General features: G+C 37.4%; 2 pseudogenes; both read left to right on the top strand.

Moving 5' to 3' along the window:
- The first annotated feature begins 9730 nt into the window (after nucleotides 1–9730).
- LOC134739908 (tigger transposable element-derived protein 1-like) lies at nucleotides 9731–11528 on the top strand (annotated as a pseudogene).
- Nucleotides 11529–17053: 5525 nt separating this feature from the next.
- On the top strand, nucleotides 17054–20360 carry LOC129041548 (rRNA methyltransferase 3, mitochondrial-like; annotated as a pseudogene).
- The last annotated feature ends 2938 nt before the right edge of the window (nucleotides 20361–23298 follow it).

The following is a 23298-nucleotide window of genomic DNA, read 5'->3' as shown; positions in this document are numbered from 1 at the left end:
TCCTCCCTTCCTTGCTTCTGTTTTTTTCATAGTACTTACCTTCTAACATCGTCATTTTCTATTTTTATTTTCTATTGCCTTCCCTCCACTAGAATGTAAGCTTCACAAGATCGGGGATTTTTTTTTCATTTTGTTCAATGTTTCCTTAGTACCTAAAATACTAGAATAGTAGATGGCACAGAGTAGATGCTCAATAAATATTTCTTAAGTGAATAAATGAATGGGTGAATCATTGCCTAAAAGACACTAAAAGGAAAATACCTAATTAAAACTATTTAAAAACAAAATCCTTGGTGTTGAAAGATTAAATTATTTAAAAATTGGCCGTTGTGTGTTCTCTTGTCTTCCAATTAATAGGAACATCACTTCTGCCACTAGAATGTTGAAGTGTATGACAATTGTTACTTCCACTAGAATGCTACACAAAAGTTTATGACAAAATTGTGAGCTATGCCTTTTCCTTCACCTTTTGTCTTTTCTTTTTTTTTAATTTATTGTAGAGATGTGTTCTCACTATGTTGCCAGACTAGTCTCTGGACTCCTGGCCTCAAGGATCCTCAGGCTTTGACCTCCCAAAGTGCTGGGATTACAGGAATAAGCCACCACACCTGGCTTCCTTCACTTTCTTAAATACATCTTGGGCATGAGTCAAAGTTAATTTCCTAGTAAGGGAAGCAACAAAGCGAATAAGGTATACTATTTAAGAGAGTTACAGAAATTAAGGAGTTATATAGTTGGAAAAGAGAATGTTTATAGAAACAGCTAGCTTTAAAAAAAAAAAAAAGCACCTAATTTGATACAGATTCTATGTCTTAAAAACATCCTATTCATATCAGTTGTTACAGAGGAAACCTGGGACAGGGTGATCTGAGATGCCTGGTTCTTTGGTGATTAGAAATTAAAACCAAGCTATCTTAAGGGACGCATCTGTGACTTACTGCAAAAGGTTTGATTCCTCAACAGCAGTGTCCAGTCTGTCTGATTAACACAGGAAAGCATGACAAAAAGAGGTAAGAGGCAAAAGTCGAGTGTAAGATGCTTTTTTTTTTTGAGACGGAGTCTCCGTCTGTCACCCAGGTTGGAGTGCAGTGGCGCGATCTCTGCTCACTGCAAGCTCCGCCTCCCGGGTTCACGCCATTCTCCTGCTTCAGCCTCCCGTGTAGCTGGGACTACAGGCGCCTGCCACCATGCCTGGCTAATTTTTTTTATTTTTTTTTGTTTTTAGTAGAGACAGGGTTTCGCAGTGTTAGCCAGGATGGTCTCCGTCTCCTGACCTCGTGATCCGCCCGCCTCAGCCTCCCAACGTGCTGGGATTACAGGTGTGAACCATCGCGCCCGGCCGTAAGACGCTTTTAAACAAGCCACTGCCAGTGATTTCTAAACCTACAAGCAAAAATTCGGAATATCCAAGTTGCCTGTTTTTTAGTTTTGAAACAAAAATAATTTCTCCTACATATTCAGGTTGTCACAAATTGGCTCTAATTGCTTTTTGAGAAGCAGGAAAAGTATGCCTTTAACCTCCTAGGCAAATTGCATCTAGCAAACAGTTGTCTCATTTAATCTTTTGATGTCTTAAAGCATTCTATTAACTCCAGTTTCTTCATAATGCAATATTATCAGTGTCATCTACCATCTCTACTGAACATTAAATACTATATACTCATTAACAAGGACTGGTGTCAAAACCTGCAAATTGGTATTGAAATCATGCATTGACAACAGAGGAGACATCCTAAGAACAGGTAAGAGTTGGATATCCCGATTCTTTTTTACAGCTTTAATAGGGCAGTAGTAAGCAGAAATCTCAGAGAATTTAAGAGTACGCTGAAGTCTAGCCCAGCATGTACTTTTTTCTTGCATGGTACTTTTTGAAGCAATGTTGAGCCAACTCAAGACAGAAAGACAGAAGCAGAAATAATATGAGGCTTTACTAACAAATGCAGCCATAACAAAATAATACTGTACACAAATGCCTTCAATATTAGCTCCACAATGCAAAGATCTAAATAGAAAGAACCACATTATAAATTTGTAAAAGTCTATAAAATAAGAGGTATTAACTACATCAATGACACCTCAGTCAATCATTTTGAAAACAAAAATTTAGAGCACTTTTCAAACATTTAATTCTTAATTATGGATACTGTGTTTCAGTATCTATTATGGGCCAGGCACTGATAGTAGACATTTTGCATGTATTATATTTAACATTTGAAAAAGACCATTACAGTAGATCACTACCCTTAGAGGCCACTAGAGGTTTAGTAATTTGCCCCATATTACCTATCAAGGATTCATACTATCAACATGATTTATCACTGGTGATGTTGACCTTTATCACCTGAATGAGATAGTGTTTGTCAAGTTTCTCCACTGTAAAGTTACCATTTTCCCCACTTCTATGCTATCCTCCTTGGATGGAAATCACTACGTGTAGCCCACACTTAAAGAGTGGGGATTTCTGCTTCTCATTTTGCTGGTGGAATATGTAGATAAATTATGTGGCTTTTTTTTTTGCATGGGAGATTTGTCTTTTCTCCCTTTTTATTTAATCATTTATTTATATGAGTATGGACATATAAATATTTGTTTTATACTTTGAGTTATAATCTATTACTACTTTATTGTTCAAATTGTCCCAGCTTTGGCCACTGGAGCTCTCTTAGTTGTCCTATTTCCTTTTAATATACTCCCATCGATGTGGTATGGTTTTTTGTTTGGTTAGTTTTGTTTTTAAGCACATGCTTACTTTCTACTACTATAAGATGCTCTGGGGTCATCATGCCCCAGGCCTAGAATTAGCCGTATCTTTCAGAAATCTTGGTTTCTTTTATTGGAGAATGGTGTCAGAAACCAAAATCTAAGCTCAAGAAGTGCTATTTGCTGCTTCAGTGTCAATTATTTTAAGACCTGGTAGCTGACATAGCAAGGAATTAAATACTTGTATACTAACCCATGTATATATACCTATGTATAAATATTTCTGCATGTAATCATCTGTATGCTAAACGTGAATTCATACTGGTATCTCCAACTCTAATCCATTATCAGATGGATCATTCTAGTCTCTTCCCCTAGCTTAACTGTACGTAATTTCCACTTCAACGTGAGAAACCTGACACCTAACATCTACCATCCATTTACTTAATTGTTCAGTTTGAAAATACATATATGGCAATTTCAGAATTGTTAACCCATACCCCCATGGGAAACAAATTTATCAACTAGAGTACATTGCCTACATGCAGTTCCTTCAGTCTTATAGACCAAGCATTCCTAAAGTCACTTAGTTCAGCACCTTTTCTCCCAACCCTTTCATTGAGGTTGTTTCATACCTTTGCAATACATTTAAATTCTCTTGTCAAAGTCAGCATTCTTTCCTGAGATCTGCCTACCTCCTAAATGATTTGATTTTTAATTTGCATACATTTTCACTCTTTGTGCTGCAAAGTTCTTGAAGTTCTGACAAATGCATTATGTCAGGTCTCTACCTTATAGTATCATACAGAATAGTTTCATGGCCCTAAAACATAAAGAAAAGAGAAGTACGTAACAAAATTGCTTTTACATGTTTATCTGTAGACCCAAACAACTGATCATTGTATTGAATAAACTTCACTTGAATCATAGAGATATTTATATTGATAAATAATATATAATCAATTTCTCTATAATATCTAATTACCTAATACTTGTTAAAGTCTTACCATATGCTAGTAGCTGTTCTAAGTGCTTCACAATAATCCTATAAGATAGAAACTCTTGTTATTTCCATTTTACAAATGAGTAAACTGAGGCTCAGAGAGTTAAAATTTTTTGCTGAAGTTTACATAGCTAGTAGAAGAGCCAATATTTAAAGAAAAAATTATATATATACATTTATACATAACTGTGTATATGTATAAACTTATCTATATGTATGTATATATGTCATGTGAAGTTGTATGATACAGAATTATGCATATACTGTGTCAAGTATATTAATTAAGCTAACTTTAAGAACTAAAAATTTTCAACCATCTTTGTCCTTCATTTTTTATGTGAATCATAAATGTTGTGGTGGGTCCTTGAACTCCTGTTTTTGCCTTTAGCCAAAGGAGGAAATGAGAAAAGGAATCAGTACTCATAGATGAAGCTTAATACGTGCCTATATTCAAGGCTTACCTCAGCTGGTTTCATTTTTACAGAAGAAGGGTGAAATCAAAGGCTGTCATTATATTGCTTCCTGTTTTACTATTTTAACAACTAAGGTAAAATAATAAGATTATTCTAAGAATTGCTGTTGTTTTTAAATGATAATATGATAATTTGCACAGTTAATTTGGCATGCCTTCACCCTTGCATATATGGTGATCTTTTTGTTTTGAATGAAAATTTTAAATTGAAAACTATCTATAATAAATGTATATACAATTAAATGGAAGAGATGTTACGCACATGCCCCGTAATATTGGCTGTGGAATAAAAAGGATAGAAGCCTGGAAAGATTTGCACTGTGGCCTTGCCTTTGCTGTTTAATGAGATTAAACCTTGGAAATGAAAGATCACCATTTGTTGAGCTTCAGTTTCCTTTTCTGTAAAGTAATGAAATTAAAACATATAATTAGAGTAACACTAATATACTGTCTACATTAATATGGTGGGTTATTATTGTAATCATTGGACAATGCCTTGTGGCTCAAGATCAAATGCTTCATAAGGTTTCTTTTTGTGTTAAAACTGTTATACTTAATGAAAGTAAGTTGCAGTTCATTTTCTTATCACTTTCCTTCAACAAACATATGCATCATCACCTTTTTACAAAAACCTTGCTACCGAGCAGTGGCACAGACTGCTGTGAACTATTTTGCGTATGGTAATGAACTCCTTGAATTACCACCTTTCTATTTAAAATGAGACACCTCCTACCTTATAATGGCCATATGTGCAAATATCCATGAAAAGAAAAATCAGCAAAAATGTCAAGAAAAGTCCTAGTGTATAAAAACAAATCAAATTATCAAATAAAAGGCATGTAAAATCAGGCTATTTATTCTTGAAATCTATGAGATGTTCACCTAATCTGGATGGATAAGATTTGTATTCTGTCTTGTTCACTAAATCAGCAAAATGCTGAGGGCTTCACATTTTATTTTTAAAAATAGATGTCCTTTTCGAGTTTTCCTGTTGCTGGGGAAGTGTTCTTGCTGTTGCTAACAGAGAGCTAAATGTTCTGCTTTGAATGGGATGTGTTTGTTTTTATTGGTAGGAGTGGCAGAAGGATGAATGAAGGAATTCATGTTTTTTAACTGTGTTTCTTTAAGTGAGATGTCTGCCTTCTGGGTAGAGGTACCCTATTGGCTATTTACCAGATAATCTGTCTATACAATCATAGAATTTGCTCATTTGTTTACATATATTATTTTATTCATTAAATCTTAAATGGGCTAACTATTCAAATTTAGAGATCATAAGGTTATGGAATTCATATCAGGAACATCAATTATCGCTCAACATCTAGTGGTTAGAAGGTACACAGAAGATACTTAAACCCTTTACATTTTTGCCTAATGTAATTTAGCCTCAAAAAAGGGAAGAAAAATAGATGAGATCTGGCTTTTTCTTTAAATCTTCTGATCATATAATTAAAATACAAGCCATTGTTTCTTAATCTTTATATATTACTCTTTGCTCTATTTACCACAGGAAACTGATGGGAGAAATATCACAGACAAAATATTACAAATTATTACTTTGGTATATACTGGGCTTAAAACTGCATGGAAAAACAGTAGATATTCTGGCTATCCCAAGCTTAAAATAGAAATTACAGAATTACTTTTTAATGTAATTTTATTGCCCTAAAGTTAAGTTCTATATTATTATGATTTTAATTGTGCTGTAGTACTCTGTAAAAGATTGTTGATTTCTTAAACAAGAGCTTTTACTTTGTTTGAAGTTATGTCTGTTCTTCTGAGTAATTCATTGAACTTTACGGTTATGCCAGAAAATTTGGTAATGCTGAAATTCTACACTGTGAAAATATAATTGAGTTTCTAAATTTCATGTTTGTCTTTAGGGGAAAGTTGTTAATCTGTGAGTCATTGGTTTATGGGGAGGAGGCAATATTTCATAATATCTCTCTAAATCAATCTGTAGCATGACGATGCTATGTGTTCACCTAATTATTTCATTTTCCTCATTGATGTTGAAAGAGCTTACATGCTCTACCTATTTGGGTAGGGTGGTCTAACTAGCTTAAATCAAAGGAGTGTAACAATCCTCCCATCTCTCCATCTTACAAGGTGACCTTGGATGCTACAGATTGAGATAATAGAAACTCAAATTGGAAGGAACCGCACAGGAGAAACCATCTACTAGATCAGGAAAAAAATACCTTTGGACTTTGCATGAGTGACAAATTCTTTTATTATTATGGGTGGCTGTTATAGCAGCTGGCAATATATGCCCTGAATTAAATGTTTCTAATCTAAGGAATGTTTGCCCTCTTTTTCCCCCCACCCTTCAGAATGAGGGGACTGTTTTAATTAAGTGATATTACTTAAGTAGATCTCCAATTGATATACAATTCTCTAAGGACTATGGCCTTAATAAATCATGTCCTAGGTGTTATAGATTAGAACACACACACACACATACACACACACACACAGATTAAGATTTCTGGGTGAAAAGGGTGACCTCAAAACCCTGCTCTGGCCGGGCGCGATGGTTCACACCTGTAATCCCAGCACTTTGGGAGGCCGAGGTGGGTGGATCACTTGAGGTCAGGAGTTCAAGACCAGCCTGACCAACATGGTGAAACCCTGTCTCTACTAAAAAAAAAAAAAATACAAAATTAGCTGGGCGTGGTGGCACACACCCGTAATCCCAGCTACTGGTGAGGCTGAGGCAGGAGAATTGCTTGAACCCAAGAGGCGGAGGTTACAGTGAGCCAAGGTCGCACCATTGCATTCCAGCCTGGACAACAAGAGCAAAACTCCGTCTCAAAAAAAAAAAAAAACAAACAAAAAAACAAAAACCCTACTGCAACCAGGTTACACAGAAAAGAAAGCCAAGGAAGCAATGAATAGCAATAAGGATGAATAAGACAGTTATGGACCAGAAACAGTGAACAGTTACTCTGAAAATCCTGAGAACCTCTCCAGAGAGTTCCAATAGCTAATATAATCCAAGGATGTGGTCCAATTGGAAACTAAGGGAGTACACGTAGGTGTTTTGCTTAGGAATCTGCATCAAAGAATAACTCAAGTCACCTGGATTGGGGCAGATTTTGCCCTGGGGATGTTTGACAGGTGCTTCTCACCTCTGACAGTCACCCACACTGACAGTTCACTTGGGTGAACAAGGGAACTAATGCTTATTGAATGCCTCCTCTGTGCCAGGCACATTATGTGCGTTACCTTTAAACCTCATGGGGTAAGTATTGCTGGCCCCATTTACACAAGGAAATAAAATTCAGATGGATAATCTGCCCAGGAGTTATCTGCCAATAACCGGCAAATCAATTTGAGTCTAGACTTTTTTTTACTTGGAACTTACTCTTTTTTCTGTAAGCTCTCACAAGTTGAATCTCAGTTCTAGGAGTTAGTACACCTTTTGAATTCCTATAAAAACCTATCTCCTTTTCCAAAGCATTTTTTGCTTTTTTTTTTTTTTTTTTTTTTTGAGACGGAGCTTGCTCTGTCGCCCATGCTGGAGTGCAGTGGCCTGATCTCGGCTCACTGCAAGCTCCGCCTCCCGGGTTCACACCATTCTCCTGCCTCAGCCTCCCGAGTAGCTGGGACTACAGGCGCCCGCCACCACGCCCGGCTAATTTTTTTTTTTGTATTTTTAGTAGAGATGGGGTTTCACTGTGTTAGCCAGGATAGTCTCGATCTCCTGACCTTGTGATCCGCCCGCCTCTGCCTCCCAAAGTGCTGGGATTACAGGCGTGAGCCACTGCACCCGCCCCCATTTTTGCTTTTTACAGTCTATTTCTCATAAAGAACTCTTTAAATAAACTATCATTTATCTAGTGATGATGAGTTTTTCCAGTTTCCCTACTTTTTCCCCTCTCATGTAAGAGAAAAGAGTGAGTCCGGTAGTTTTATCTGATTTCTCTTGTTAATTTGTGAAAATCTAACCGCAGTTCTATTCTGATATTAACAAACTTTACCTCTCCTCTTTGTTAATTGCTAATCTGACACATTTATTTTTCTCATTGATTGACATGACATTATACATTTGGAAAATCCAAAATGGCAAATAATCTAAAACTTGTCAAATTATGAAGTAAAGCAATTCAAATTTTAGTGTTTGACACTGGATATTCACCTAAATATAGTTACTGAGTATGTTGTTTTAGATAAATCACAGGGATGCCGTGGCTGAATCTTGATTTTACATGTCAGCTCTCTAAGTTATTAATCATAACTTCAAATTATTGTTTCTTAATTTAAATTTTCTTCATAAGAATCATGCAAAACATCTTTCATGATTTGCTGTTACTTGTTTGGACTGGCTCACAAAACAATTGTCAAATTTTTGGAATTTTGCTAAATGATTTTTAATAACAGCCATTATTAAAAAATAAAGTATATAAACTTACAATTAAATAGATGATATATAGGGGCCATGTCATCAGGACCTCTTGAGGCTGTGTCACAGAAAAAAATATAAATAAATAAATAAAATAGGTGATATATAAAACGAAAGTAGTGAATATTCAAAAATCTTACTATTTTACCCTTTTTTACTGTTATGTATGTTTTTGAGGTTATGTATGTCTTGTATGGTGAAAATACTATAGATTGGGGTATTAATGCACATCTCTGTGTTCAGTGATGTCCTGTCAGTAGCTTAAAACCAGCTATAGTGGGATAATTTACACAACAGAAATAGCCAAATGACAAATTAAGGCTTGAATTATTGCTTTGCTGATTTTGTAGAGTTAAGACCAAGAGAAAACATTAATAATGAATAATAGGCCAGACGTGGTGGCTCACACCTGTAATCCTAGCACTTTGGGAGGCTGAGGCAGGAGGATTGCTTGAGGCCAGGAGTTTGAGGCCAGCCTAGACAACATAGTGAGATCCTGTTTCTATCAAAATAAAATAAAAAATAGCCAGGATGGTGGCACATGCCTGAAATCCCACCTACTTGGGAGGCTGAGGCAGGAGGATCACCTGAGCCCAGGAGTTCAAGGTTGCAGTGAGCCATGATCATGCCACTGCACCCCAGCCCAGGCGACAAAGTGAAACCCTGTCTCAAAACAAGAAAACACACACATAAAGGTGTCATGACTAGCTGTACGTGATGTATAGCACAAACAAAGAACTATCCTTCAAGTATTAGGCACAGCCTTTTTTTATTGTAGTTTGTTTTATCGTGATTTGCTGATATTGTGGTTTTTACAAATTGAATGTTTGTGGCAACCCTGCATCAAGCAAGTCTGTCAGCACTGTTTTTCCAACAACATGTGCTCACTGGTAATTCTCACAATATTTCCAACTTTTTCATTATTATTATATCTGTTATGACAGTCTGTGATCAGTGATTTTTGATGTCAATATTGTAATTTTGGAGGGGCAATGTGTACCACATCCATATAAGACTGCAAATGTAATCAATAATGTTGTGTTCTGACCGTTCCACTGACTGGTCTTTCTCAGTCTCTCTTCCTCTCTTCGGATCACTTGATCCCCTAAGACACAAGAATATTGAAATTAGACCAACTAATAACACTATAATGGCCCCTAAATATTCAAGTGAAAGGAAGAGTCACACATCTCTCACTTTCAATCAAAAGCTAGAAATGATTAAGCTTAGTGTGGAATGCATGTCAAAAGCTGAGATAGGCTGAAAGCTAGGCCTCTTGCACCAACAGTTGGCCCAGCTGTGGATACAAAGAAAAGGTCTTGAAGGAAATTGAAAGTGCTACTGCAGTGAACACATAAAAGATATGAAACTGGAACTGCCATATTACTAATATGCAGAAAGTTTGAGTGGTCTGGATAGATCAACCCAGCCACAACATTCTCTTAAGCCAAAGCCTAATGCATAGTAAGGCCCTAACTCTCTTCAGTTCTATCAAGGCTGAGAGAAGTAAAGAAACTGCAGAAGAAAGGCTTGAAGCTAGCAGAGGTTGGTTCAGGAGGTTTAAAGAAAGAAGCTATCTCTATAACATGAAAGTACAAGGTGAAGCAAAGAGCGCTGATGTAGAAGCTGCAGCAAGTTATCCAGAAGATCTAGCCAAGATCATTGATGAAAGTAGCTATATTAAACAATATATTTTCAATGTAGATAAAACGGCTTTCTATTGGAAGAAGATGTCATCCAGGATATTTACAGCTAGAGAAGAGAAGACAATGCCTGGCTTCAGAGCTTCAAAGGAGAGGCTGACTCTCTTATTAGAGGCTAATGCAACTGGTGAGTTTAAGTTGAAGCCAATGCTCATTTGTCATTCTGAAAATCCCAAGGCCCTTAAGAATTATGCTAAATCTACTCTGCCTGTGCTCTAGAAATGGAACAACAAATCCTGGGTAACAGCACATCTGTTTACAAAATAGCTTACTGAATATTTTAAGCCCACAGTGGAGACCTACTGCTCAGAAAAAGGGATTCCTTTGAAAATATTACTGCTTATTAACAATGGACCTGATCACCCAAGAGCTCTGATGGAGATGTACGGGAGAGTAATGTTGTTTTCATGCCTGCTGACCCAACATCTGTTCTGCAACCCATGAATCAAGGAGTAGTTTCAACTTTCAAGTCTTAGTATTTAAGAAATGCGCTTCACAAGGCTGTAGCTGCCATAGATTAGTGATTTCTCTGATGGATCTGGGCAAAGTAAATTGAAAATTTTTGGAAGGGTTTCACTCTTCTAGGTGACATTAAGAATATTTGTGATTCATAGGAGGAGGCCAAAATATCAATATTTATGTAGGAATTTGGAAGAACTTGATTCTAACCCTCATAAATGACTTACAGAGGTTCAAGACTCCAGTGGAGGAAGTTATTTTAAATGTGGAAGACATAGCAAGAGAACTAGAATTAGAAATAGAGTCTGGAGATGTGACTGAATTGCTGTAATCTCATCATCAAACTTGAGTAGATGAGGAATGGCTTCTTATGGATGAGCAAAGAAACGGTTTCTTGAGATGGAATGTACTCCTAGTGAAGATGCTGTGAACATTGTTGAAATCACAACAAAGGATTTAGAATATTACATAATAATATTATTAATATAATAATATATTATTAGTTGATAAAGCAGCAGCCGAGTTGGAGAGGATTCCAATTTTGAAAGATGTTCTAATGTGGGCCAAATAGTATCAAACAACATTGCATGCTGCACAGAAATCTTTCATGAAAAGAAGAGTCAATCAGTGCAGCAAACTTCATGTTATCTTATTTTCAGAAATTGCTACAGCTACCCCAACCTTCAGCAACCTGCTAGCCTGGTCAGTCAGCAGCCATCAACCTTGAGGCAAGACCCTCCACCAGCAAAAAGATTACCACTGGCTGAAGGCTCAGATGATTGTTAGAAATTTTTAGCAGCAAAATACTTTTAAATTAAATTATGTATTTTTTTAGATGTAATGTATATTCTGTTAGATACAATGTATATTTTGTTAGATATAATGCTATTGCACACTTAATAGATTACAGTTTTATATAAACATAACTTCTATATGTACTAGGAAGCCAAAAAATTTGTGTGACTTGCTTTATTGAGATATTTGCTCCATTGATGTAGTCTGGAATTGAACCCACAATATCTCCAAGGTATGCCTGTATTCAAAAACTTAATTATCCAATTTAGTAAAGAATTTGCTCACATGAAGTTGTTCATTGACAAATGAGTGAAGTTCTGACATTTTACTTGCTAATGAAAAAGAAAATATCAGCCAACACTCATGTTTATGGAACACTTTTTATTAATTGCAACCATAATTTAGGGAGGATACAGGAATTCAGCAAAAGTCAGCAAAATCATTAGAAGAAATTTAATTGGCTATATGAAAATCATAAACCTCATGAATATATCATTTTTAATAATTGTGTGCCATTTATTCTTTATGTTAGTATATTTCAAAAATATATACGTGTATGTATTTTCTTTCCTAGAGAGCAAATTTATCAGCGCAGCACTGACATTGTTTTACCCCCTTCACATTGCCTTAGTTTATCCATTAATTGCCAGCTCGTTTCCTTCTTTGACATTCTCACATTTGTTTGGCTGAAACTTGAAATAGTTGTCAGATAGAAGTTGAGAAAGGTAATTTCTCACCATTATCTCTGTGGTCTTAGATACTTGATACTGGAAGCTGTGGATATTGGTTACAGTGTTTAAGGTATTACATTCTCTTTCTTCTAGTTATAAACTTTGCCTCTCTTGCCTTCCTGCCACAGAGGAAACTATGGGACTCAGACTTGATTAATTTGAGCAACAGTGATTAGTGGATTATCAAGTGTCCTAATCAGAGAGAGAATTTGTCTCTGGGTTTGACACATAGATGCTCAGGGGAACTTCTTCCTAGGGTGGCTAAGCCGGATCTTCTGGCAGGTTAAGTTCTCCACCATGTGAAGAAGGTATTTCTACAGCAGGAGAAAATGAGATTACTGTGCCAAGAGAGGTAATTCCCACAGTAGTGAACAGCAGATAGTGTACATCCTGGTAATGCTGAGTCTCCAGACCCAGTTCTTGTGGGCATTATTTCCTACAGCCATTGAGTTATTGTACTATTTTCCCAGCTATATGGGCAATATATTGATATTTGCCTTAAGATAATATGAGTTGGCTTTCTCTTATTTGCAACATTAGTGTCCTGACTCATACAAATCCCAGTATATTTAGTGAGCAGGCTTCACTGAGTTTGCAAACTTTCTGAAATTCTATGCAAGATTTGTGTGTTTCTGTTTAGGTGCATTTTTACCCCCTGGGAATAGGGTTCATGGCTTTCCTCAGATTTGAAAAAAGAACCATATGCCCACAAAACCTGACTAAAGTTAATGTGAATCAAAATAAGCTAAATACGTAGCTTTCTATGTCAGAATTTGTTCAGCATGTATCACACAAATCAAGTGGTGTGGTTACATTCACCTGAGCATGAATTTGAGTCTTTCTTTGATATTTTTGACCTAGATTTCAAAGCTTCCTAAGAGTTGTAAGTCCCAAAGGCACTTAATTTTCATTTGATTTCTTCCTTGTTACTTTCTTCACATAGTAACCTTTTTTTGTATATGTGTGATATTGTTAGCATATTTCTCAGGAGAGACTAAAATGGGAGGCACTTGTTATTCACTTGGTTTATGAAATTCCAAGAAGGATGAACAGTGAATAAGAAGTATCTGTATTTTATCAAAACTTCAAAAAACGAGTTTTATCTATCTTTAGAAATAACTTTCAAGGAAATGACATCAGGCATTAAACTCAAATTTGGTAACTATTTCTCAGATGTTTTAAGATTACTTTTACAAAGACTTCTAGGTTAAGAGGACAATGAAATTAAGTTATAGAGTGGGAAGAACCTTTATTGGGGGCAAATTAAAACTAGACTTATTGTGAATGAGAAAACAGTAAAATATAAGAAACCTATCTTTTTCTCTTGTGATGTTAGCTATCAAGTGGAAAATAATTGCATTTGGTAAAAGGCAAAATAAAGTGTTCCCAATACTATACATTTAATACCTTTACTTCAGAAACAGCTAAAGCAATTTCAGAGGATGATTTTTGTCTAAAAAAGTAATTTATTGCTTGGATAAGCATGACACAGAAGGCTGTACAGGTTCTGCTTGCCTAACTGAAGCAATATTTTGTCAGCCTCTGTAAGAGTTTTGATTGAATGTATCTATGGCCCTAAAAATAAATTATTTAAATCTTCTTTAAAATGTAATGCACACAATAAAGTAATATAGTGAGTTATTTGAAAATAAATCTTAATTGAAAATTAAAATGCGGTATATTTTACTTTATAAAAAATAAAAACACTTTCTCACTAGAGCCAATAGACAACATTATAAATATCCTGTTAAAGTTGAAGTAAATAAACAATGTTTAAGGCTTACGGAAGAATACAAATAGACTAAAATATCAGATTAATAGATGAGTCTAGTAATGAGAGTTTAAGAGCTAAAGCTATGAAATTAACTGGACTTTTTTTCTTTTTTTTTTTTTTTTGAGACGGAGTTTCACTCTTGTTGCCCAGGCTGGAGTGCAATGGCACGATCTCAGCTCACCGCAACCTCCGCCTTCTGGATTCAAGCAATCCTCCTGCCTCAGCCTTCCAAGTGGCTGGGACCACTGGCATGCGCCACCACACAAAGCTAATTTTGTATTTTTAATAGAGATGGGGTTTCACCATGTTGGTCAGGCTGGTCTCGAGCTCCTTACCTCAGGTGATCCACCCGCCTTGGCCTCTCAAAGTGCTGGGATTACAGGTGTGAGCCACTGTGCCTGGCCAACTGGACCATTTTAAGAAGAATTTTACTACACTTAAATTTGTGCACTTAGTTGAAATTTAGTGTTACTTCTCTAAATCATACAAACCATTAAGTTACTAGTTGAGAATGATTAATTAATACACAGAAAGAAATTCTATCCTTAGTTCTAAGGCTGCAGTATTTTATACCTATTTAATGGGTAGTTTAGCTAGTCTGACCTTTAAGGCTAGCTCACATTCTTGGAATCTACATATTCACAAATACCTCTTATGCTATTGGCAATAATATTAAGTCAAACATATGCACAGGTAAGTTGATATATAAGCATGACACAGAAAGCTATTAAGTCCTTGTTCACTGAACTGAAGCAATATTTTGCCATCCTTTACATGAATGTGTGCATGTGTGTGTATATGTGTGTGGGTGTGTCTAAAAGAAAGGTTTGGGTATAAGATTAATGAATTGGCCCCTGAATGTTTCTGATGACAGAACTCAGATTTTCATAAGAATTCATTACAACAGAACTGCAAATTAACATGGCTTTAGGTGTTGTGTTCAGCGCCAAGAAGAAAAAGTTAGATGGAAAGAAGTCTGGTTTGAGACAAGAAATATGTGACTTATAATTCTTTCTTATCTACTTATTGAAATTCTTTATTACTTCCATAAGATACCTTACCCTGATGTCGAAAGTAGTAACTGATCTCAAACTAAACCGTGCTGTAAAACAGTTTGGCACCTATTTAAGTTGTTATTTTATTTGACATGCAGATGGAGTTTTAAAACACAAAATAAATAACCAACAGATCCACGTGGCAACTGCTCACACAAAAGACTTTATGGATACTAAGGTGTATATAAAACACCACACTCTCACCCACGGATAATACTAATACTGAGTTAGAAGGTTTTCACCCTTATACTGCCAGAAAGGAAATTGCAAACAGATGATATACACAGTTCATTGATATGCTTAATATACTTACTCCATGAAGTGTAGAAAAACTGCCAAAAAAGAAATTATGAACAGCATTCCAAACGCTTAGGAAGTTAATGTTATATTTTAGAAAAGTAATGACCGAAAACCATTTTCTACTTCATACATGCTACTTAGATATCTGCACAAGCTTTCCCCTCACATATAAAAAGCTGAAAATAAATGGAAAACACCAATAAAGCTGGCCACTAATATTGCCACTTCCAGAAGAAGGACAATAATGTGACATCTTTCATAGCTGACAGGATTTCTGCCAGAGGCTTGGTAGATTGTCCTCTACTGGGTTACTTCTTCTACCTATTTCTCAATTACAAGCTTATGTTCCTGCAAAATACTAACCTAGCCAAATAAATAACCATTGTTCCTGAAAACAGCATGTGCCCTGTGTCCCTTCTTCTATTCTATCTTAATAAATCAGGGTCAGTACATGACAAAAAAAATCTGAAATCTTCTCTACTAGTCTCTTCGGAAATACAGCATCCAAATTTAATCCTAAGCATCCACTTTTGTGCTTTCTCCCCTCATACCTTATAATGACCCCTCTACCTTTTCTGATTCACAGGTAACTCCTAAACTAAAGGTACATCAGACCCAACAGGCAGAAAAAGAGCCTGCAAGGCAAGAGAATGAGACCCAAATGCTGCACCAGTTCAAGCTGAAGTACAAAGGAGGCTAAAAGTTTACCCTGCTGTGTTCGATTTTTAAAATTCTACAGCCCATTTTAGGTTAAAAATCCTATCTCCTCTTTTTTCAAAATGTCTAACCCCATCCCAAACATGAGAACCATTTTTTCTACCCTCTTCCAAATGTGAAACCTGCTGAGAAATTAAAAAGAACAGAAGTCAATAGGCACTGAGGAAAAACATGGGTCTCAGAGTTGGTTTGTGGTAGGGACAAAACATTTAAAGTATTAGTATAAGCCCTTTAACAAAAGTAAGAGAATTCTTTTACTTTCAGAATTTTTATTTGCATAACTTTGTTTAATAGACAACTGACTGAACTTTGATTATAAAATAATTATGAAAACCCCAAAATGAATGTGACTGCTTGCCATAATTGATGCAGCTACAGTTTGAAAATAACACATGAGGCAAGGAGGGGACACAGCAGAAAATTTAGAATAATAATATTTTAGGCAGTAACTGTTGATGAATGCCAATTTTGAATTATTTTAAAGACCAGAGACTAATAAATAGTTTTATAGGACACAGTTTTATAAAACTTAAAAGTAAATTTTTTTGTGAACTCTCTAGAGAATAACTTTTGGCAAATATACTAGTGATGAAACACTTTCTATTCCGTAATAATTATATTGCATGCAATCATTACTTTATAGGTCTTTCCTCTACTACATTGAGCTTAGTAAAGAGCTTATCTTTGTATCTGCAGGGCCTATACAAAATGTAACTCAATAAATGTTTGCACACTTAATTAATTTACTTATTTATACCTTATATTGTTATGGAATAAATGCTTGAGAGTTTACATTAGAATCAGTTCTGAAACATTTTATGAAACAAATGCTCAGGCCCCACTCTGCACATAGGGCTAGATATGTTTTAAAAGCTGTACAAATTGATATACATGCTATGACATGATGGATATATAGAGACATGATGGATATATAGAGACATGATGGAAACATTCCTGCCAAAGTCAGGAACAAGGTAAGGATATCTATCAGCTCCACTACTACCAAACTTAGACCAAAGCTACTAGCTGGTGAAATCATACAAGGGAAAATAAGCAGCATTGTAAGAATTTGAAAAGAAAGAACCCAGTGCAGTAGTGCGTACCTGGCAACTGAAGTCCTAGCTACTTGGGAGGCTGAGGTGGGAGGAGGGCTTGAGTCCAGGAGTTTGAGGCCAGCCTGGAAAATGCAGGGAGATCCCATTTCTTAAAAAAATAAAAAAATAAATTAGAAAACAAAGAGTAAAACTGTATGTAATGACATATGATACGTTGGTGTACTGAGAACACAGAAGATAATGCTAAGACTAACACAAGTAAGAAAAAACATTTAATAACATAGCAGATATTAAAATATATAATTAAAGAAACAAATGTTTAAAATAAGAACGGAAAGAAATATTTAGAAATAAATCAACAAAAACTGTGCAAAACCTATGTAAGAAAAACCTTAAAATATTCAAATTCAGAAAGTAGGCCTGAAATAATTGAAAGACATCCCTTCTCTTTGGGAAAGAAAACTCAATATTATAAAGATGTAAATTCTCTTCAAGTTAACATATAAATTAAATGTGATCCCAATAAAGATACTCTGAAGTTGTTGTTGTTATTTGATGAAGATAGATTAATGCTAAGATTCATGTGGAAAAATAAACATGCAAGAATATGAAGGGAAACTCCAAATAAAGAAAAGCTAGGCCAGGCGCAGTGGCTCATGACTATAATCCTAGCAGTTTGGGAGGCCAAGGCGGGCAGATTGCCTGAGCTCAGGAGTTCGAGACCAGCCTGAGCAACAGGGTGAAACCCCATCTCTACTAAAATACAAAAAATTAGCCCACCATGGTGGCATGCGCCTGTAGTCCCAGCTACTTGGGAGACTGAGGCAAGAGAATTGCTTCAACCCAGGAGGTGGAGGTTGCAGTGAGCCAAGATCATGCCACTGTGCTCCAGCCTGGGTGACAGGATGAGACTCCATCTCCAAAAAAAGAAGAAGAAGAAGAAAAAAAAAAAAGCTGGCCAGGCACAGTGGCTCATACCTGTAATCCCAGCACTCTGGGAGGCTGAGGTGGGCGGATCACCTGAGGTCAGGAGTTCGAGACCTGCCTGGCCAACATGGCGAAACCCTGTCTCTACTAAAAAATATAAAAATTAGCTGGGCATGGTGGCACACTCCTGTAATCCCAGCTACTCAGGAGGCTGAGGCTGGAGAATCTCTTGAACCCAGGAGGTGGAGGTTGCAGTGAGCTGAGATTGCGCCATTGCACTCCAGCCTGGGTGACAGAGCAAGATTCGGTCTCAAAAAAAAAAAAAAAGCTAATGAATGGGAAGTAGACTTACATGACATAAAACATACTTTAAAGCCTCTATAATTAAAAAAGTAGAGTGTAGATTCAGGAATAGAGAGACCAATAAAACAGAATACCAGGTCCAGAAATAGATCCAAGCACATAAGAAATTTAGTAAATGATAGATGTGGAAGTTTGTATCACTGCGGGAAAATGATAGTCTTTAATAAAAATTGTATTCAAATATTAGAATTTTGGAGCCAGGTGCAGTGGCTTATGCCCCAGCACTTTGGGAGGCTGAGACAGGAGGATCACTTGAGGCCATGAGTTGAAGACTAGCCTGGGCAAAATAGTGAGACCTCGTCTATACAAACATTAGAAAAATTAGCCGGACCTGGTGGCATGTGCCTGTGGTCCCAGCTACTGGGGAGGATGAGGTGAGAGGATCACTTGGGCCTTTGGAAGTTGAGACTACAGTGAATGGTGATCACGCCACTGTACTCTATCCAGCCTGGGCATCAGAGCAACACTCTGTCTCAAACAAAAAAAAAAAAAAGAATTTTGGAAAAAGACAAAATTAGATCCATACTTCATCTATTCAAAAGACAATTCTCCAAACAAATCAGGTATCCAAATGTAAAATATTAAATCATATAATTACTAGAAGAGAACACAAATGAGTTCATTTGAGACATGAATGTCAGTGCCGCTCCACACATGATCCCGTACCAGACACTGTATATAGGTGATCTCAATGAAAAGTTGCTCAAAACTCAGTGAGGAATATACATTGTCATCATACCCACTCTGTCGATGGAGAAACCTGATGCAGATAAGCTATGAGATAGAAGGCCACATATTTCCCTGGGTGGTCTCTCTCAGCCTGATCATGTAAATTAACAGCTTATATTCATAGGGATATTCAGAGTCTAAAGAAGATTTTAAGAAACAAGGTATCATACCCATTACAGGCAGCCTTGCAGCCTTCTTCAAATTCCTCATGCCGCAGAACCTGCAGTGTAATGACACTAGTTAAGTCCAGGCCTTTTTGGGAAAAGCAAGAGAAGATACTGCTGAAAGGTCGCAGGCTCATTGCAGACGATCTCAAGGCTGGAGCTGTGCTGAAAGGTTTCTTCTCTAGCCATCTATAATACATAAAGAAGCTGCTCATCGATAAGCTGAAGGGTGTCAGCCTCATTAAGATGAAATTCGAGGACATCAAGGATTGGTCCAACCTAGTAATGCCACGAGAATAATGGGGATTTTTGCCAAACTTGACCATGTTACATGACATATCCAAAGACTCAGCTTTAGCAGTCACTGCCTTTATTATGGATTTGTGACAATCTCTGTGACCCTGGGAACCTGGGGACAATTCTGAGATCTCCAGCTGGGGCAGGCTGCAGCAAAGTGTTACTCACTTTGAAAGGCTGTGTGGATGCTTGGGAGCCCAAAGTGCTACAGGCAGGTATGGGTGCACATTTCCAGGTGCCCATTATCAATAATCTGAAAACAAAACAGTGCCAAATTACCTGCCCCCTGACACCAAGGTCTGTGTGGCTGACAACTGAAGCCTTTATGCTCAGGCTCAGATGTCTAATAAAGCCAGTGACTATGGCTGGGTGTATGATTGGCGATCCCTGAAGTTTCACAAGTATGAAGAAAAGGAAGGTCTAGAAACTGGAGCCAGTAAAGGTTTGCTGCCTGTTATTGAGGTTCAGAGTTATGACTTGGACTGGACAGAGGCACCAGCAGCTGTAGTGGTTGGCGGCAAGACCTACGGCATGAGCCTGGAATCTCTGTAGTTGGCCGAGAGCCCTGCGGACAAGAGGCTGCTGATCCCTGTTGCACCTGGAGTGGACAGCCCCGACTTGGCCACGGCTGCACACATCCTGCTTTTTGAAGGGAAAAGACAACTGCGGGTGAGGGCAGAACACTTGAGCGGGGACAGGAGTTACCACTGAGGGGACAGAGAAGTGAGTTCTGCTGAGGACATCTCCAGCTCCCCCTATCCTGGCACATTGTTAGGAGGCTGGCAGAGTCGGAAACTGGCTTCTCAGTTGGTGACTGTGGCCTCCATGTTCAGGAGGCAAGAGGTAAGAATGATACCATCATATGGTTATAGGAAAAATCAGAATTTCCATAAATTTCTGCTATTCCTCAGAAATAACAGGTCAAAATCCTTCCTGAGAACCCCCATCTCTTCACTGATTTTGAGGTTATATCTTATTTTTTTCCTTGGTGACAGTACAAATAGGGGATCCACATGGCTCTGTATGTGTGTTTTAAAAATTGTCCACTGAGAAGCATTTCGTGCCCAGAAAGCTCCTGAAAGCATCGTCTTGGGCAGGGAGGCATTTGCTCCACCAGCTGGTGGGTGTTTTGCAATCATCGAGCACTGGTTATAGGTCATGGCCAAGTCACTCACATGTGATCATTGGTCAATGGTAAATAAAATAAACTATAAAGTGTAGAACCAGCAGATTACATTGAAAAGTTTTATTTGTGTGATCAAAAAAAATAAATAAAACAGGAATGTAGGGAAATCCTTTCTAACTATGACTCAAAATCTAGAAGCATTAAGAAAAAATATTTTACTTTGCAACTCTTATTGCCAAAGGGATTTTTATCCAGTGGAAGGCTGAGCCTTCACCAAAGCAAGAAAAATCAGCCAGAGGCATCTGGGATGAATCTTGCAGCTACAGGACTAGTACCCAGACCATCTGTGAGATTTGGGCAAAACTGTGCTCATCAAGTGCAGCCTACCTCTACCCTCACAGTGTTGCCCACTTCATTCAACTGGGATTTTCTTCCCTACTAGTATTCCACCAAAATGAGAGCCTCTAGTCTGTTTCTCCAATACCCAGAGGCCCTGCATAGAATTTACTACCATTTTCCCACCAAAGGCCACATCCTATTCCAGAATTCCCCATACTATTAGTCGTTAACTAAGGGCCTGCTTTAAAATAATAGCCCAGAATCAGAATGCCATGAAATTGACTTCCTCTGGTACTTACAGTTCCTTGTACATATTTATACCCTGATATGACATGGACCCCTTGCATTACCTGTCATCTCTAATAATTACTGCGCAATTGGTTCTTCTCGAATAATGACTCCTGTTAGGACCAAGACCAGGACTTCTTTCAACTTTGCATTTTGCACTACTAGCTTAGTTTCCTCAGTGTTTTACCTGCAGCGAAGTCACTCTTCTCAGTGATGCTTTTCCCACACAATCCTGCCTTTCCTTTCCTGTGTCCAGTCCCTATCGCTAGAATTAGCTAGCTTTCTTTAATCACCAAATTGCCTTTCATTATGCTGTGGCAGACATTATAGCGCTCACTTATATCAGTTCTTTCTTTCTGGAAACGTGTTGCATAAAACTTCCCTGTCCACCTTTTAGTTAGGTGATATTGTCTTAGGTCAAGTTTCCCAGATCCAATCTGTAAGACAAGAATGTATATGCAAATGATATATTAAGGAAATATTCTCAAGGAAGACTGTAAGGAAGTGATAGAAGCAAGACAAAGAATGAAATAAAGCCAAGCAAGGCAAAAGTCCCACACATGGTAGGCTTTAGGAAGATCCTACAAGAGAATTTTGGAGGGCAAACAATTTCTCAGAGTTGTCCCAACCTGAAGCAAGGGAGCTGAGCTAATATTCCTGTACAAAACAGTCTCTAATCAACAGCCACAGCCAGGCGCGGTGGCTCACGCCTATAATCCCAGCACTTTGGAAGGCTGAGGCAGTCAAATCGCTTGAGCCCAAAAGTTCGAGACAAGCTTGGGCAACATAGTGAGAGTCCATCTCTACAAAAAATTAGCCAAGAATAATGGTTCTCACCTGTAGTCCCAGCTCCTTGGGAAGCTGAAATGGGAGGCTGAAATCACTTGAGCCTGGGAGGTCGAAGCTGCAGTGAGCTGTGAACACACCACTGCACTCAGCCTGGGCGACAGAGTAAGACCTTGTCTCAAAAAAAAAAAAAAAAAAAAAAATCAACAGCGACTTGAAAATATGCACCAGGCATTTCTGGCTGTTGATGCAAAGGGGCTCCAGTAACCCAAATGGAAGCCATTGAAGAAGAGTCACAGGTGCTGGCCATTGAACACATGCCAATCAAGGATTTAAGCCAAGGACAGACATTATCTGTTTCAGGTCTCAAGTGAGTAGTTCTCTGGCCAATGATTTTTGAATGGAAATTATTGTCACAGTGAATTTCATTTTCAGTGTGCACTCCTCCAGCAATTTTTTCTCCTTCCTTGTCAATCTAGAAGTCTATCTGCTTTAGAAAATGCAGCACCATAAGGTGGTAGAGTCTGGTCAGATTTCATCTTTGAGTTATGGAGGCAGAGCCTTCTTCTGACCTATGTTAGACATTTCTATTAAGTGAGAAATAAACTTAGTATGTGTTTGTTATTATAGCACATCCTCTCCTATCCTGACTAATACATATCCCATATATGCATTTTTCATTCAAAAAGATTTGCTGAGCAAATATCATGTGCTAGATATTATGCTAGAGAATATAAAGACAAAAAAGAAATGTTCCTTTTCCTCAGAAAGCCCCTTATCATAATAGAGTCTAGTTAGTGCCATGATAGAGATATGCGGTAGGACCCAGAATGCTTTGTGAACAATGAGTAGGAGACTCTAAATGAGACAGCAAGGCCAGGCAAGGCTCCTTAGAGGTTCCATATGAGTCACATTATAAAGCATGAGTTAAAATTAGCTAGAAAAATAAAGAGGCTGGGAAAGGAAGGTCAACAGAAGCAGCCAGAACATGAGATGCAAAGTTCTGATTTGTGAGGGACAGGATACACTGATGACTCACTAATATATAACAATATACAAAGTAGTATTTTGATATTTTATTTGTTGTAGCTTGGCCTGTCAGATTGAACC

Source organism: Pongo pygmaeus, chromosome 6 (genome assembly GCF_028885625.2).
Source record: "Pongo pygmaeus isolate AG05252 chromosome 6, NHGRI_mPonPyg2-v2.0_pri, whole genome shotgun sequence".
Lineage (NCBI taxonomy): Eukaryota > Metazoa > Chordata > Mammalia > Primates > Hominidae > Pongo > Pongo pygmaeus.
The sequence above is the reverse complement of the archived record's forward strand: the minus strand, read 5'-3'. Positions and strand labels throughout refer to the sequence as shown.